Below are 17,275 nucleotides of genomic sequence, written 5' to 3' on the forward strand. Positions count from 1 at the left end.
AGGGTTACTAAGGACAATTATACTCTTGTGAAATAATAATTTAAAACTCAATTTTTTTATAGTATATATATATATATATATATATATATATATATATATATATATATATATATATATATATCCTTGGATACTTCAGCCTAAGTGGGTTATGAAACAGGTTTGTGCACAAATTCCTGGGTAGTACCCTCACCTTTCTGAATCTTTTAATTGCCTTAATTTTTTTTTTCTATTTCATATTTACCTTGAATTTATTTATTAATATTTTAACATTTATAATATGCTGTCTGGATATATTATCCAATTTTATGGTCATTAGTATGTACCTTCACTTTGTCAAATTGATGGAGTGTACTGTTCCAATTGTTTAACTGACTATTGTCATACTTTAAGCTATCTATTTATTAATTTGTATAATTATTTAATTGTTTTGTGCTATTTTAATTACTATTTACTCCCTGTGAGTTATTCAAACAATTATAACATATCATTTTACCTCATTGTCAGAAGACTGTGTAGATAAATTTTTTGGGGGATATATTTTAGTAATTGTTTTGGGACATATATACATACATGTTTTGGGGATATAGCTAAGAATACAATATAGTGTATAAAGCATTACAGATTTTTATTTGCTTTCCCATAATCTTTTATTTTTCAGTTAATGCATAACTATAGATACCCCAAATTAGAGTGGTTAGGTGGTTAACCTTGGAGGATAGGTGAGAAGATTGCTGGCCTATCAACCAAACAAGGTAAAGTTTTATACACATCCAAAGCTATAAGGTCAAGGTCGTGTATAATTCACAAACAAAGAAGTAGGTTTCCTATGCTAGAAAGCTAATGGCAAATTTACGGACACCAAAGAGGAAAGTCTAAGAGAACTGATAAACACGCACTTTCCGGGCCCAACAATTCTGGATAATGCAGATAGGCAAACCAACGTAGACCAAAGGCTCACTAGGCCAAGGTCTACAGATTGAGAAATAGCCACAGCAATCACAATACCAAACAGAATTAGATGGGCTATAAATAAGTTTCGGCCATATAAGTCTCCAGGGACAGATGGTATATATCCAATACTGTTGCATATAGGATTAGAGGTATTGAAACCACACCTATGCAAGCTCCTCAAAGCCAGTTTAGCATGGCAGCTCGTACCGGAAATATGGCAAAAGGTTAAAGTTAAAGTTTACATATCTTCTATCTTCTTTTCTATTAAAAACGCTGGAAAGACTTCTTGATAGGTACATCAGAGACGAAGTGCTAAAAGATAATCCTCTAAGCAATCGTCAATATGCATACCAACCTGGTAAATAAATCTACGGACTCTGCGTTGGATGATCTAAATATGCTTATCTCAAAGTCAATGGAAGACAAAGAGAGAGCAATGGCCGCTTTTTTAGATATAGAAGGGGCATTTAATAGTGTTACCACCAGCTCTTTGATAGGGGCTATGAGTAGACGAGGCGTACCTGCGCTAACATGCAGATGGATAAGGGCATCCCTGGAGAATAGGACAGTAATGTCCTACTGTCAAGGGACGTAAAGGATGTTTAAAATGATGGCGGCCTGTGACTTCAAAAAGTGATGACCTTCAAATTTTTCGTGAAAAACTTAACATGAATAAAGTGAGTGCTAAGCTTGTGCTCAGACTTCTAATAACGGAAAGGAAGATGCATCGTAAAAACATTCAATATGACACCCTTAAATGCTTAAAAAAGATTTTTATTAAAGATTTTTCTATATGACATCAAAAACAAAGCAGTAATCCATGCACTGGGCTCTGCAAACTCTTTTTATTCTTTAAGTACCGTCTCCCAATCGTAGGTTGGGTATTATCATCACTATCTTCACTCTATGTACCGCTGCTCTAAAGAGTTCGATTGACACACATGATGACACTCTCCTTCCCATCCTCCTTCCACCTCTTATCTTTCCCTGTATTATCAATCTAATATTGTAACTTTCTTATTTTTGTTGTGTTTATTATTTAGTATTCTTTGCCAATTTCTTCTTCGATTTATTCTTGTGTGTTCATGCTATTTTAAGCATCCCTCTAAATTTCGGACAACTGTAGCTCATTTATGTATTCTTGCTCCAAACTCTACTAAAGTGAAGAAAGCGAGAAGAAAGTGCAAATTGAAGACAATGTTGATTGTTTTTGTCGACATATGGTGTATAGTTCACATATAATTAAAGTAAGTACCACAAGGTCTAACAGATAATGAATATTATCCTTTAGAAATATTTGGCCAAAAATTAGTTCACACTTATGCTGGGTGCATTATATTCACCACCTGTAACTTTTACCTGTTGCAAAAAATCGTGCTTGAAACTAACTCGCCATGAGTCATTAGAGGGCGTTAAACAAAAATCGGCGCAGCTGCTCAAGAGCCTGTCTGAAGATGACATGGATGGTAATTGGATGAATTTTCATGTTAATGCAATTTTTCACTGAGTTTTTTCCAAGTAGTATAAGTCATTTTTTTTATATAATAATTTGGTATAGGAGTATAATTTGGTATGTAGTGCCAGTGTAATAAAGTTAATATAAATATAAAATAAATTATTTATAAATAATAATATTACATATATAAAATATTTTTTTTTATAAACTTTTCAAATTTTGTCACCCCCTGAAGTCTGCCAGCCGGGGCACATGCCCCAAGCTCCCTAGTTCCGGGCATGAGTTATTTCAATATTATATGGTCTTTTCTATATGAAATTTGTTTGCCTGAGTACTCTGCTAGTTATACCACAGATTCTCATAGTATTGCATCCATTTTTGTTCGTTAATTTCCTCTAAGTTGGCGGTATATTTTTCTGTTGTATTCATTTGTTTTATAATTTTGAAAGCATCTTCCATATAAATAATTTTCAATTTGTCAAACTTTTTCGATGATTACTGATATATATATATATATATATATATATATATATATATATATATATATATATATATATATATATAAGGTTGAATGCTCGAATAAATGAACTTTGATCAAATAAAAGACATATATCGAGCACAGTTTAATTTAATCTTGCCCAAATACTTTCAATCCCTAGATCATTTTCAGGGGCATCTGAAATAAGCCAAGAAACGTTTTTTTTAAACTAAAGAAATTGATTAACTTCGATAAAAACTCTAAGTTTATGGTTGATAAAGAGTTTTTATGTGATTAACGTTTATAGACTTACTTCGTCAATTGCGGCCTATCTAACAAGAACAAAATGTCATAAACATATAATTGTACATTACACTACACTACAAAAGGACAAACAAACACTTTAAAATTATTAAAGAAAAGCTACATTGCGTGCCGAAGCCGGAGACAGAATGGCTCCCGATCTAACGGAAATGTTGGGGTGACATGTGACAAATGACAGCTTGGATGAGCAGTCACAATCATAGATATGTGATCTGCACCTTTTAAAAATTCTATGAAACTAAGTATTGACCAAAAGTCCAACTGACACTACTATAGGAGGTCACTGATGAAATATAAAATTATATAGAATATTTTTTAAGTAGATTGAATAATCCAGATCTCACACTCAAACCTGTCTATAATAATTAGGTTGCTCTCAAACTAACACACTTCTGAAGCTAAATAGTCAGTAGATTCTCTAAAACCTATCTGTACCATATTTCACCACCCCATTTTCTTACTCTATCTTTACACGTATTAGTCTTTGGTTAAAACCCGTAAGTGATTGCTTTTACTCCTTTGCGTTGTGTAGAACTGCTTAGTTTTATTATGTTTGTTTAAACGGTCAGTTTTCTGAACATTCTCTCTTAAAAAAAACTTTCCTTTTTGTCCGCAGCAGCCTATTTGAGACCTTCCTAGCTTTCTTGTACCTATCACTGCTTGGTCTTATTTATCTCTGCAGCATTGCTTATTGCAAAACATTTTTTCTGCCTTTACTTTTCTTACATTCATAATCAGACGATTATAAACTATTTTTTTAGTTCTATTATTTCATAATATTTTCACATTATGGAAAGCACTCACATTAAATAGGTATTATAATCGCAGTGTGGACTCTAAATTTCATACGTCCGTTACAGATGAAGAATGCTTTTGTTGTTAACAGTTGTTAACAATTTCATCTCTTTAGACCTTCGTCTCTACAGTGATGAGTATCTTACCACCCGGCTTTTTAACGTAAGAGATAGAAAACACAGTTACCTTGTGAAATAAAAAGAGATGAAACTCGTAGAGGTGAGAAATAATCGATAGAAACCTATAATTTACATTACATTACATTACCACTATCGATAGTCTCACACCTTTAGACGTTAGCTTCGAGCTAAATCACCTCGGTCATAATTATTATGTGTAACGTCGTATGTGTGACGTATTTCCATTTTTTAATTTCGCATAAAGTAAAAACTGATTGACCACAATAAAGCAAAAATGTGAATAAAGAAATTTAATTAATAGTGATTATTTAATCTAAAGTTTTAAATTATTAACCAAGAATAATTTCTACTATGATTTGAGGAGTTTCATACACTCTTGTCACGAAATAATTATCAATACTTCTTGAATTAGTGATAAGAATTCGACACTGCGACACAGACGTTGCAGACGATTAGAGTTCAAAACCCACAAGTGGTTTTCTTTTTTTTTTTTAATAATTTGAAATTATGCAGAGATCGTTTTGCTTTGAATCACTAAACATTTATGTCAGTCGTTACTAGTATTAGAAGTGTTTAAAGTTAAACATAAATATCTTATTGAAAAAACAGTATCGTCGTACTTTCGAAAATAAAGTAAAAATTCTTCAAAATTAAAAGAACGTTTAAAGAATGTTTAAATAAGTAAAAATTCTACAAAAAAAAATATTGTAAATAAACGTATTTACAATATGTTCAAATAAGCCTTGATTAGCAGCAGAACAATAACCCAAACTGTCACTAATTAATTCTAAAAGTCTGATGGATCAGAGTTCAAGGCACGATGTTCTTATCCAGGCACTCAGGGTTCGAATCCCACGTGAAGGTTTTACTTTTTTAAAAATTAAAATTTGAAATTATGCAGATATTATATCGTTTTGCTTTAAATCAATAAACATTTATTTCAGTCTTTATTAGAAGTGTTTATAGTAAAACATGAAAATCTTATTGAAAAAACAATGTCGTACTTTCGAAAATAAAGTAAAAATTCTTCAAACATAAAAGAACGTTCCAAATAAATGTACTTACAAAAAATGTCTTAACAGATAGAAATTCTATAAAAATATTCTAAATAAACGTATTTTATTCTAATGAAATGTATTTACAAAAAATGTTCGAATAAGCCTCCATTAGCAGCAGAACAATAAACCAATCTATTATAAAAGTTTCGTCTAACATTAGTTAATGTTTCTGGACTAATACCTCTCATTGAATCAGAGATCTTTTCTCTTAATTCTTGGAGAGAATTAGGCCTATCGTCTTCAATTCCATATAGTTTGGACTTGATATATCCCCACATAAAAAAATCACAAGGTGCAAGATCAGGTGATCTTGCAGGCCAAAAAATATCTCCGTGGCAACTAATCAATCGATTAGGAAAAGTCGCACTGAGATAATCACTGACAATGCGAGAATTATGTGCAGGACAACCATCGTCTTGAAACCATATGGAATCGAAAGGTATTGGTAAATTACGAAGGGCTGGGACAATTTGATTTTGCAGAAGTTCCAAGTATTTCCGCCCAGTCAACATACCGTCTATAAAAAATGGACCAATGACATGATTCCCTATTATGCCTCCCCAAACATTTCTTTTCGAGGACGCTGGGTACGAGCGACATAAATCTGACGAGGATTTACTCGAGACCAATACCGAGCATTCATTGAATTGTGACGGCCATGCAATGAAAACGTACATTCATCGGTGAACAAAACGTTCTCTAAAAAATGTTCATCTTGATGTGACATTTCCATTGCAGTTTGACAAAATTCTAATCGTCTATATTGATCCCCCAGTAAATAATGAGATTTTCGAAAACTTGTTACCTAATATGTATCATATTTTTTATTATTTTGATTGAGTAAAACAAAAATTTTATTCTTGGTGTGAATTGAACCCCAATCTTCTTGTCAATACACCACGTCTCTAACTATTACACCAATTCCACATACAATAATTGTTTTCGGACGGAACATACCTACCTTTAGTTTAGTCAAATATTTCAGTTGAGTTATTTTTATTATTAAATAAACTTAAAGATTTATAATTTAAAATCGCTACTAATTAATGTTTTTTACTATAATGTATCTTAATTTATTCAATTATTTATTCTAACATCAGAAATTATTAAAATAAAAAATTTTCGAGGTCATCCGGATAATTATGACTGAAGTCAAATAGCCACGTCTAAAAACTAGCTTTATCTCGTACTATCTCACAACTTAATCTGCCTTCTATCCTTTCCGCTATTTTGCCGGGTGGTAAGGCACTCATCACTGTATATTGGTCACTATGTCTGTCCAACGTATTTTCAATGTGCGTAGATACAGCCATATTTCTAAGGTCTAATCAACTTTAGAATTAAGAAATCTCCAACCTATCTACACTACCTTTTATTTATACTTCTTGCACCACAGTTAAATCTACATGTTTTTTTTTTAATTTCATGTGCAACTTCCATCATTTTACCAGATTGAAGCATAGTTAGCTAGCATATTATGTAGCCAAAATCCAATAAGATTCTGATGCTAATTGAAAGTTTTTTTAACGAGTAATTATTTTCCCAGGTTGTTATTCCCACTCTCAACCCTCTAACCTTAATCATCAAGAATCTTGATTTCGGTACACTCTATCCCTAGATGCGTTTACTTTACTGCGGCAGTAAAACTTACTCTACTCTGAAGATTACGACCGACGTGTAGATATTTGGAAGAGGCTCCTAATCCTAGACTCCTGGGACTCCTGTGGGAGAACCAGCTCTAGGTCAACCCCAGTGTAGTCGTGGTAACATATATAGTAGAATGCTTTAAATTCAACGTCCTTCTACAGACTCCATAACAATACCATTTTTGTTTTGTTTTTTTTTTATAAGCTATATCTTTGCTAAGAATATTTTTTCGATGAAATACTTAATTCTTGAGTTATTTGTGAAAAACCGTCTGAAAACAAGGTTTTTATTTTAAAAAATGAACATTTTCACTCTATTAAACAAAAGTTGCTTAGAATTAGTCCCTGAGAAGGGATAGCTTACACCTCCCTCTCAAGTAAAAGCAACCCTGGACTTAGTCCAAAAATTAACTAGAGGATAAGAGGAACCTAAATCCAAATTTTAAAGTAAATCCATCGTGACGAGAAAAATTACACTCCAAAATGGTCATTTACTGGCATAAAAGATTAATTAGAACAGGTATTTATTGCACATCAGTTATAAATGCAAGCATGCGGTAAGAGGGAGGGTTCCTGTGAGGTGAAATGTAAATAAAAAGTGAAAAATAAATATTTTTAATTCTTCTTCTTAAGGTGCCCTCTATATTACTCAAGGTTGACGGCTATAACTACAGTAAACTGCTCTCTATCTTGAGCTTTTCTTAGTATCTTAGTATCGTATTTTTAATTACATATTTAATTATCAGAACAACCAGCCGCCGCACTATATCTTAAAGCAGAACTACTGTTTTGCTCTATCGTTCTACTTGTACTATACCACTTATATCCCTTGGCCCCTGCGTTGATGTATAGAGTGGAAAAACCAATTAAATCTTTAAATCATGAATGTGTTGCTTGTGTGAGTCTATTTCAAATAGGTGAAAGAAATAAAATAAGACTTACTCACAATCAATTTAATTTTATTACCAAAACGACCGGTTTCGCTTTCTACACTTTGCAAAGCATCTTCAGGTAACACGGTACAAAGTAAATTAAACGCTAAAATTATAAAAAGCCCATATTAGGGTGCTGTAAGATAAAGATCAAAAAAGTTATAGTAATTATGCCAATATTACATGTCTGTGTTTAATAATATGCATAAAATTGATTAAGCCGACCAAGTAAAAACCCACAAATTGGTAAGAGATAATCTATTGAATTGTAATAAATTAGTAACAAACAAAATACTACTCACATGCCGGTACAAGAATTATAGTTAATGATTCGTGATACATAGTTCAAACTATCCTGTATTGCTGATGATGGGTGACATTCGGTTAATATTGTAACTGTCTGACAATTAGCAAGGAAGTTTCTTGAGGGGAGAGATGTTAACAAATGAAATAGGAATAAGGTATATGTGATTGTTTGTTAAATGAAAGTGATGTTTTATATCATTTAAATTATTAAAAGTTATTTATATTTATTCAAGAGATATATTTTAGAAATATGTGTTAATTTATTGAAATTTTTACAATAAGAGGACAGTTGTATGACAATGAATGAAATCAGATGTAATATTTTGTTAGTGTGCAATTTCTTTGACTTGTAATTATCAAATTTTTTTTAAAAAGTGCATTTGATTTCTGTTTTGGCAGAAAATTGTCATGTCATATATGTTAAAATTATAAAACTAAAACAATTAAGAACAATTAGGGGCAAACACAACACAATAATTAAAAGGACAAAACAGACATTAAATTTTAAAAAGGGGGACTTATTGGTATTACATCACTTTGTAGGAGAGGAACTGGTAAAATTGAGTTTTTTGTTGTTGTCTACTAGTATTTTAAGAGGTAAATTTGACAAGCTAATGTAGGTTAAAGCGTGACAGTTCTTCTTCTATTTCTGAGTGTTGTAACTAAAATTAACTAGTTTTTGAAGCAAACAGACTTTACTGTATTATAGTTAATAGTAGTTAAATATTTAAGTGGAAATTGTAAGCTAATATGTATAATATTGGCATACTTTTAACAATCACTAAATGAATTAAATTTTAATTTAAATGTGACAATCGAAATAATTGAAATAATTTCAATTATTTCAATTATATGCCAATATTATACATATTAGCTTACAATTTCCATTAGCACCCTAATATGGACTTTTTATAATTCCAGCGTTTAATTTACTTTGTACCGTTTGACCTGAAGATGCTTTGCAAAGTGTAGAAAGCGAAACCGGTCGTTTTGGTAGTAAAATTAAATTGATTGTGAGTAAGTCTTATTTTATTTCTTTTACCTATATAAAAACTTTAAATGTCTCCATCTTTCTTTCTGTATCTTCTATGAAACACGTAGAAGTGAAAAAAATGAAAAACGCAAGGTGACTTAAAAATATTACATTATTATATTAACCTAGAATCACTTTGAAAAACCCAACAGTGTTCATTCACATTATTTTCAAAGAAATGACAGTCATTCTGAGATAAGAAACTTTATATGCCATAAATAAAGTACCGCGCGATTTCGTGATAATAATTTCCAAGATAAATACTGCTAACTATATTAATATTCTTTTTAACCTATGTATTCTCCAATAAATATTCAAATTATTACCAAAAAATCGGTTTAATCTAAAGTGTTCGATAATTGAATATGATTTACATAGTTATGATTTATCAAAAAAACTCCAATGACAAATTCTTATTTTCTATATACATTATACATACCTCTAAGGCTTTTCATATGATTATATTATTTTTAATTGTAAATGATACATCCTCGATATCTGTTTGGTTTTTTTTATAAATTTATCAATGTTTTTATTTTCTTTTTAGCGACTTCCTTCAATATCGGTCATCAGATTCTACTACAAGAGAAACTACTACTAGATACTACTACTTCTCTTTTTGGTGGTTATATATTATATTATACAATATCATTTTTATTTCTGTGTAGTTCTTCTATCTGGATTTATAATTCCTGCTTTTAGAATTCCATTAATCAAACTTTTTCTTGGTGGTCCCCTTTTTCATTCCTTTACTTGTTTAGTTCCTAATATTCTCTATAGCCATCTTTCGTCTCCCATCCTTTGTACGTAACCAATAAATTCCAAGTGTTTTCTATTTATTTTACTTTTTATGGGTTCTTCCTCTAGTTACTTTCTTCTATGATAATTTATGATTCTGTGATTCCTGGTGTTGTGTTATAAAATACCATCTATTTTACTTTTATATTTCTTTTGTAATACCCAGCTTTAACGTGCATATGTCAGCATTGGTATGTTAATTGGTATATTGTTCTATTTATAATATACTAGATTTTGTTGGCTTCCTTTGGTTTATTAGCTTTCAAATCAAATGTTTCCGTATTTAAGAAGATGTTTCCTAGGTATTCAACTGTTGAGACCTCCTCTAGTTTTTACTTTATTACAAATTATTCTCATATTCCCATATAATTATTCTCAATTATAGCTCATTACAAATGCAAATATTCAGATAGAGGTTAAGGGTTACCATCAAAGCCATAAACCATTACAGTACGGATGTAGTTGAAAGAAATAAGATTTTTTTTTTGAAAAATCACTATGCATTAATTTGTTTAGTTACATAGGGTAAGTCCGAGAGAGATGGACCACCGGGAGAGATGGACCAGTCCATTATTTCCGAACTGTGACACTCGAGCGCTACCATCGTTTGTTGTGAGTATGCTTTAGTTACAGTGAAGACATGCTGTTAGTTGTGTGGTGTTGTTGTTAATATTTGTCGAGAAAAACATCATTGTCTGTTTTGGTAAGTCCAAAAGTTTTTTAACGTATTAACATAGTGTTAGTTTCCAGTTTAAGTTTACGTGATATCGACGTAGGATTCTTGTAGCGATGTCAATAAACATGTAGGTAGTAACCTAACCTAAAAAGGCAGCCATGTGTACGTTAAAAATGCGAATTATGAGGTGGTCCATCCCACCCGGACTTTTGGGAGAGATGGGCCAGTACGTTTTAACAAGCGGTTAATGCGGTGGAAAATAAAGAAATGGGTGTCAATGCTGTTGCTAAATCTTATCAAATTCCTAAGATTACTCTTAAAAGAAGGATTAAAAAACAAAAGTTTACGAAGGATATCTCACCCGAATATAGCACACGTCCCTTCTCTCGCGCAGAAAGTAACCATTAAGAGATGTTTGACGACTGTTTCAATTCAGCTCTGAACATTGCTGTTGTAAAGAGGAAGGCAGTTAAGCAAGCAATGAAAGATAAACAAAAAAAGAAAAAGAAACAAGATCAACTGAGAAAAAAAATTTAATCAAAAAAGAAGTTTCTCAAGCCAAAAAAGGAACCATCTGGCAAAGTGACACAGTTTCAAAGTTCAGACTCAGAAAGCTATGATTCTGCAGATCTAGTCCAAGATGACGGGTATGTCAGTAGAAGAATGGGATGAAGATGATTGTGTGGGATGTTGAGAGGCTTACAATGAAACCACAAAAAAAGAAGACTGGGTGAAGTGTGTACAGTGTTCTCGGTGGTTTCATGAAGATTGCTCTAGATTTGAAGTAAAATGTGACTTTTGCGGTACCAGGGAAATTTTGTCACAAAAAGGGAAGTTTCTCATTAATAGGATTAATAAGATTTTGGTCAAGAAAGCAAAAGAATAAACTTGTTTGTTTTTTTACTTGATTATTGTAACATATATTATTATGTAAAATATACATATTTTTTACTTTATACTTGGTTTGTAGTCATTGATCCTACCTTTTACCCCTGGTCCATCTCTCCCAAGCTACTGGTCCATCTCACCCAGACACGTCCGGGTGAGATGGACCATGCAAAGTTTTGAAAAAAATGCAATGTAGCCTTTATATTAATAATATTCAATTAGAAAGTAAATTCTTAAGTGTATAAAACTAAATTTTTTACCAAACGCTTAAGAAATGTGGTCTAACTCTCCCGGACTTACCCTATACCTGTATTTTCTTTCCGCTCTTTAATTTTTTCATACAGCAACTTCTCTATTTTAATAGTAGTACTATTTTTTTATTTATAAGGCATATCTATACTATTACATTCATAGAATACTTTGTCTCATTAGGAGATAATCCTGTATTAATGACGAATATGACAAATCACATTTGGGGTACCTGCATACCTGTCGACCGAGTAAGAGAAAGATGTGACTAATTTGATACCGTCCGTGTTATCAGTTAGTAGTTTAGCCATGCATTAAAATGGCATCATCGTTTTAATTTGTTGCTGCTAAACTTAAAAACAGCACTTATTCTCTGAGAGAAAAACATTGTCTTAAATTATCATGACTCCCTTGTTCATCAACAACTTTTAACGACGGTTGGTAATGTAGTGACTATGCGCCCCGGTATGACATGTGTTAGTGAAAGAATCATTTAGAGATGTTTAAATAAAAGAAAACAAGGAAACATTACTGAGCCAAAAAGACGTGGCGAAAAACAACCAATAGAAATTGATGGTTTTCAAAAGTTCCTTCGTTCTGTTTAAAGGCAATAAGAGATACCAACTTTCCTCACATATAATTCTAAAAATAATTATTTACAAACGTTACAACGTCATCTACTAACAACATTAGTAATCCTAAGATTTCCTACTCCTACTAATCCTAATTCCTACTTTTACAAAAGAGCATTGAGTTTAGGAAAAATATTTACATGTGTTTTATAGATGTTGAAAAACTTTTTAATAAAGTACCACATACACTAATATTTCAATGATTAGACTGAGTTGGTCTGGATACGTATGGCATTAGATTGCTCAAAAATCTTTACTACAATTAGACCGCTTGTATTAAGGTGAGTCAAGAGGTTTCAGCTAAAGTTTCTATTAAGCGCGATGTCAGACAGGGATGTGTTATGTTACCGATGTTGTTTAATGCCTACACTGAACCAATTTTTGAGATAGCGTTAAATAATCGTCGCGAAGGTGTTAAAATCGGTGGTGAAATTATTATTAACATCAGATACGCAGATAACACCGCCATAACAGCAGAGAGCCTAGAAGGCCTTCCAACACTGTTAAACGCTGTAAACAACAAATACACTGAAAAGTGCTTAACAATCAACGCAAAGAAAACAAAATGGATGGTGGTAGGAAAAATTAATATCGGAGACTGAATCCTAAAATTAGATAACAAAATCCTGAAAAGGGTTGAACACTTTTGATATCTGGGTAGTTGGATTGACTACATAGTTGAAAGTGATGGGAAAATTTTGACCATAATACAAACTGCACGAAAAAGTTTTATTAACTGGCGTTCTGTATTGTGCAATAGAAGTCTGTCATTGACCACACGTCTAAGAGTATCGAAGTGCTACATCCAGTCTGTTTTGTTCTATGAATGTGAAACCTGGACAACAAAAATAAAAAATCTTAACAAACATGAGTTTGACAACACACATATCTAACCAACGTGTGGTAGAGACCATGCACAAAGAGCGAGAATTGATCAACATCATCAAAATAAGAAAGGTCTTATACTTCGGCCATATAATGAGAGGACCTAAATATCGCTTTACTCCGGTTAATCATTCAGGGCAAAATCGAAGGGAAGCGCTGGGTCGGAAGAAAACTATTCTGGCTGCGTTACGATAAAGTTAATACGACGATAGCCAACCCTTGAAAATAAGCATGGCACACAAATAAGAAGATGTCGTTCATCACGGCAAAAATTCTTAGTGGATTAATTTCTAGTAGTCGACCGAGTAAAGAAATAAAACAAAAAGACGGTTTAGATTTAATTTTAATCTGCCATCCGCTTATACGTATTTCAACCTTATTAGGTATCATCAGAGTGCCATGCAGAGGCTCTGAATCAAAATTAAATTTCTTTTTTCTTTATTTATTTTTTCTATTTGTTTATTTTTTTTTATTTTTTATTTATTTTTAGATTTTATTTCTTTACTCAGTGGAGTACTAGAAACTAATTCACTACGAATTTTTGCCATGATGAACCAAATATGGAATGCAAATTTTAGATTCCCTTGTCAACTAATTCCTCAATCGGTCTGCTTTGCAAGTTGTAGAAAGCGCAGTGGTAAAAATTTGAATTTAGTTTCGCCAAAAGAGATAGGATTTTTAATATTGTTATTAAATGGCCTTGTAACGTCCGTAAATAATTATTTTTATAATTATTGCAGTACAACGGGAGATATTTAATTTCGATTCAGAGCCTCTGCATATGTCGTTCTGATGATATCTGATAAGGTTGAAATACGTATAAGTGGATGGCAGATGACCTGCATTGAAATTAAATCTAAACCATCTTTCGTTAATTTTTTATTAAATTTCATGAAAAACTAGACCAATGCCGTAAACCAAGAAAAAAAAGAGGGAGAAAGATTTTGGAGTGTTAATAATAACATTGAAGAACTTTGTAAATCTATTATCACTCCAATTAGGCCTGATAACGAAGCTGACATAGAAGAAGAGAAAGAGATGTAAATCCATAATTTATGAGTAAATCAGTAAGTTTTTGATTATTTATGCACATTGTTGGATATCAAGACGACCGACGTATGCGATTTAACATTAATTTTATTTATCATATAAATCCGTCCCTTTTTGATTCTGCAATACTGACCCATAATTGTCATATCTGTTATGTTACACCTGTTAGGTATATAATCCACTGGTTTGTATTGTTATTTCTATGTGTACAGGATGGACTCTTTAAAAAATAATATCCGTAACTACATTTTAAGAGGAGAAGATATGATTGTGAGTGATTTCAGTTTGACCACAATATCGGTGCTTTGCAGATTAGTGAAGATTTTTAGAATAGAACACTCTCTGAGCAATCCGTAGGTATTAAAATAAATGGTGTTAGATTAAACAACCTGAGATTTGCCGACGACACCGTTCTGATCGCAGAAACACTTGAAGAGCTACAGACATTGGTGAATAAGATAGCAGACTGCAGCGAAGAATATGGACTATCTTTGAACATAAAGAAAACTAAATTTATGGTAATATCGAAATCAACACAAAATGTCCAAAATTTATATTTACACAATGAAATTATCGATCGAGTTAGCAAATACAAATATTTAGGCACTTTTATAAATGAAGACAACGATAGCTCAGCAGAAATCAAAATAAGAATAGAAAAAGCCAGATCCATATTCACTAAAATGAAGAGAGTGTTCTGCGGAAGAGATTTGAGCCTTGAAATGAAACTTCGTCTGATGAGATGTTACGTACTTTCTGTGCTGTTCTACGGAATGGAGTTGAAAAAGATTGATACCAAAAAATTAGAGGCATTTGAACTGTGGATATATCGCAGAATCCTGAGAATATCATGGACCGAGAGAGTCACAAATGTCGAGGTCTTGAGAAGAATGAATAAAGAAAAGGAAGTCATATTTACGATCAAAAAACGAAAACTGCAATACTTGGGACACATTACAAGAGGCGAAAGATATGAACTGCTTCGAATAATTATGCAAGGGAAAATAGCAGGAAAAAGGTCCATAGGAAGAAGACGAAACTCCTGGCTAAAGAATCTACGGGAATGGTATAGCTGTAGCAGCAACGAATTGTTTCGGTCAGCAGTTTCGAAAATACGTATAGCCCTGATGATCGCCAACCTTCGGAACGAAGATGGCACTTGAAGAAGAAGAAGAAGAAGATTTTTATTTGTAATGAGCTGCCAGTTGCAAACAAGTAATGTATAGATATACCTTTGTAATTGTTATATAAGGTAAGTGAGCCAAATATTACCAACTTAACGTTTGGTTCTAAATAAATCCTACACTCTTATTAATAAATGAAAACAAATTTGGGTAATAGTAAAGAAACGTATTTTATTATAACAATATATTTTAATTGTATTAAAAAACTAAACAAAAACTAAATAAAGTATATTTTTTTATTGACGTTGCGAATGGCAATATTAGGATTACAGATCTCCTATTATTGCCACCCATGTCAATATTAGGCACTGCAGAACTACGGTTAAAAGTAACCGAAAAAATGAAGGCAATTAACTAATATAAACATAACAAACATTTCTGAAAAATATAACTTAAGAACATTGAGAGCAAGTAAACTTTTCTTTGTCATCTTTAGTCAGTCCTACACAGGCCTCGTGAACATAACGATGGCACACTATGCACAAGCGCATATCTCCTTTACTGCAGATGTTACAAAGAAAACAATACCACAATTCTTCATTACTTGATTTCTTTGTCGTACTGCTCGTTGCTTTTTTATCAACTTTGGTTGGTTCATTTCATTTTGATATGGGTACGAACAAATCTTTGGTAACTTGCTGGGCTTTACTGTTTAAAGCTGGTTTTCTCTTCACAATGGGTAATTTAATTTCCAGTGTAATCAACAGTCCTGTATCTTTAAACGAACTGCATAAGCATTTGGAAGCAGGAGTTAATTGACTGTCATCTTCAGAGCTGCTGCTTCTCTTAGACCTTTTCATTCATCTTCACTAGAGACATCAAGTCACTCATCGTGAAGACTAAAATCTGATAATGATTCGCTACTTGGAACAGTAATTCAAACGCTTCTTTTTTGTTTGTTATTAGTTTTCTCTGGCACTTGATATCCGCTTGTACTCGCTCCGATTTTATGTGCGGGTTAAATCGCCTTGCTAGAACTTTTTTAACGACATTTGATAAATTTTGGGAACTACTGTGGTTTACTCCATCTTCTTCTCTGTGAGTTATCAAACTTGGTGCAAAGACAGCTTCAGGTATAGCGTCTGGTCTAAAGGAATAAATGCCTGTGGCTGCAAAACCGGAGATAATGTTTGATCGTGTCATTGGTTTTAGCCAAACTGGAGTAAAAATTTCTCCAAACCTCATTTTGGTAATCGCCTTGCCAGGGTTTGTTGTTAAAAACTGTAGTTCTTCTTGGTCAGAAAATGTCTCAAAGCTTTTAAACACTGATTTGTCCATGGGTTGCAACTCGTGTGACATGTTGCTAGGAAGACAAAATAAAGTTATGTTCATACGGTTAGCTGCCTTAACTATGGAAATATCTAGGTAACTTTTAGCTTCATCAAATATTAATAGAATATGACCAGGACTTCTGAATGAAGAGAAATGGTCAAGCCACAAAACAAATGCTTCGAATATCATACTACCTTTATTTTTGTCAATAGCTTTTGAACCAGGGGGCAAGTAATCAGACCATTCAGATTTAAACCTTTGGCCTTTAAAAAGCACAGAAGGTGGTACAGGTTGACCAAGGGCATTTCCGCAACCTACAATTGACACGTTTTCTCAGTGCTCGGGCGGTTAAATGTACCCTTTTTGCTCCCCTTTTAGCAAATACAATTTGTTGCTTATGGATTGTCAATCTGTATCATTTTTCGTCCACATTATATATGCTATCAGGTTTGTTAAATAGGATTAGTTTTTCTATGGTATCTCTCAACTTATTAAAGAAGTCATTGACGAATATTTTATTCA

This window comes from Diabrotica undecimpunctata, chromosome 1, assembly GCF_040954645.1.
Source record: "Diabrotica undecimpunctata isolate CICGRU chromosome 1, icDiaUnde3, whole genome shotgun sequence".
Classification (NCBI taxonomy): Eukaryota; Metazoa; Arthropoda; class Insecta; order Coleoptera; family Chrysomelidae; genus Diabrotica; species Diabrotica undecimpunctata.